The following is a 2,529-nucleotide window of genomic DNA, read 5'->3' as shown; positions in this document are numbered from 1 at the left end:
GGGGGGGGGCACATGGAGGGCTGTCTGTCAGCATGGTCTGGTGACAGCACCAGCCAAAATCTGCAGATGTGTATGTGTGTGTGTGTGTGTGGAAGAGGATTTGGTCTTGTCTGGGGGAGCAAGGTTTTAGACTTTGTTTATTTGTGTGTTTGTGTTGCTGATTATCTTTTCATAGATTCAGCCTGCTTGTGGCTTCCATCAAAAAAAAAAAAAAATGTCAGTTTCATTATTCAGGTCAGGCTTTGAATTATGAAATTTGCTCCCTCATTTGCATTTTTCGATGAGTTTGAAGCGACTCACTTTTCCCAAAAAAAAAAGCAGCTTGGCAGAAAGGATTCGTGGCCCAGTTTGATGATCAGGGAGTAAAATCTGCTCGCTCACTGGTTCCTTCAAATATCCCAGTTTATACGTTTACCAGGAAGTTTAGCTTTGAGTTTGAGTTAAAGACGGACGGAGCAGGGCGTGGGGGTCAACCACATGGAGGTTTCACAGCTTTGTGATAAAAGAGAGGACAAGTGGTTGCATGATGGGGGCACAGGGGGGTTATTATTAATCCATGCATCTCCTACTGGGCTGCCACTGTGTCACACACATACCAGCAGCAGCAGCTGATCCAAAAGAAGCATTCCTGCTAAGACGGCGGAGGAGTGGGACCCTCCTTTCAGAAGCACTCAGCCGTGCTGGTGTGTGCTGGCGCTGGAGCTGGGACTGTGACCCATTTTTAAGTCCACACAAACACGGTGCAGGCCACCTCCCCTGCCTCCCCCTATAACCAGGATGCAGTGGGATCCAGTACTGAGAGCAGATTAGGGAAATGGGGGGGGGGGGGGGGGGGGGATCCTCCATGTTTGTGCTGTAACTGTCCTAATGGGAAGCCTGGCAGGCGTAGTGTTTGTCTCTGGGGCTGGTTCATGTGCAGGTGGGCAGCCAGAACACACACAGCAATTACAAATATGCCACTGAGGGCTCAGGATTGGAGGAGACGATTCGCTGCTTGAGATGGACGCCGATAAGGTGCGGCTGAGAATTCAACCCTCTGAGTAACCGAAGTCTGAGTCGCCGCACACACAAAAGCAGCTTTTGTAAACATTACATGCAAGACGATACAGTATGTCCCCCGTTACTATGATACTAAACCTATAGGGCAGCCATGTTTACGTGTATGATAACTTTTATGTAACTGTGGGTTACATAATCACCAGCTCAGCTGCTCTTCGCTCTGGGAGGCTGCAGGCTGTCTAGAAGTGGTTTCAGCATCCCTGCCCCCACCCCCCCATTTGCTCTGCATGCGTGTACTCCGTGTGTAAGTGTGTGTGTGTGTGTGTGTGTGTGTGTGTGTGTGTGTCTGTCTGAGTGCTGACTCTACACGTGTAGAATGTACTGTAGAAAAGCATTATTCAAAACTACAAGTCAGTTGTGATCTTTGTGTCAAAGTCAATAATAAAAACCATTTCTAATAAAATACTAGGAAACATTTGTGGCCTGTTAAATTACATTGAACAATTAATAACTCTTATTCTTAATCTTATTGTTTTGCTTGGTGATGATCTCAGAGATCAGCACGTGTCACCAAGATGACGATCATCTGAGGCGGGACAATATCAACTACAGGGAGAGGCTCATCTTCTGGAGTGAAGCTCAGTAAGTGGCTTCAGACAGTAAAAATATCAGGCAATACAAACTGTAATTTTTCTTATTGAGCTCTTTACTCACAGAATGACTTTATACTATGAAAAAATATATATATTATTATTAAATATTAAGACAAAATGGTTCTTGTAAGCAGTGAGTAAGCAGGATGGCAAATTGGGTCTCGAGACCATAAGATCACACTCCACCTGTTCAGACGGGAGTGTCAGAGACAAATGGAAATTTCCCATGGTGCATTTGAGACGATGATTCACCGCTGACTTAACCCTGCACTCATGTAGCACTGGTGGCCTCATGATGGTCAGTGCAGAAACATAGATATTGTCTTTTTCATTACACACGTTCTTCTTCCTTGTCAAAATATGACACTCACGTGAACCCACGATGCAACACAAATGTTGTGTGTGTGTGTGTGTGTGTGTGTGTGTGTGTGTGTTATGCTAGCAGTGGCTAATGTAGCCTCGAATCTGGCCTCCAGGCTATAGAAGTCTGGTAAACTCACTTCTTTCTAACTCAACACACCCAGATTTTGTTCTTTTCTTTAAACCTGTAGTCTTCAGACTCAACTGACATCACTTGAGGCAGTTTATCAGACTTCATGAAGGAGCCACAGAAGACTTTCACAACAACTTACAGCAGTTTCCCTTTAAAGAATGACAGAGCTCTCTCTGTGGTTTCCAGTGGAATCAGGCATGTTGCAGGACTGTGCTCGATCCCCCATTAACTGTTATTAGGCATACTTCACTAAACATCACCGTCTGTAAGAAAAGACCAGCAGCTAATCAAATCAGACCATGGATACATCATGCTTAGTGGCAGCTTTAATATGAAAGTGCACATGAAGATATTAAGACTAACTGGACATTTAGTCTTAATACA

The sequence above is a fragment of the Seriola lalandi genome, unplaced genomic scaffold, assembly GCF_002814215.2.
Source record: "Seriola lalandi dorsalis isolate HSWRI2012SDOR001 ecotype SW California unplaced genomic scaffold, Sedor1 jcf7180002054505, whole genome shotgun sequence".
NCBI lineage: Eukaryota > Metazoa > Chordata > Actinopteri > Carangiformes > Carangidae > Seriola > Seriola lalandi.
Note: the sequence above shows the minus strand (reverse complement) of the source record.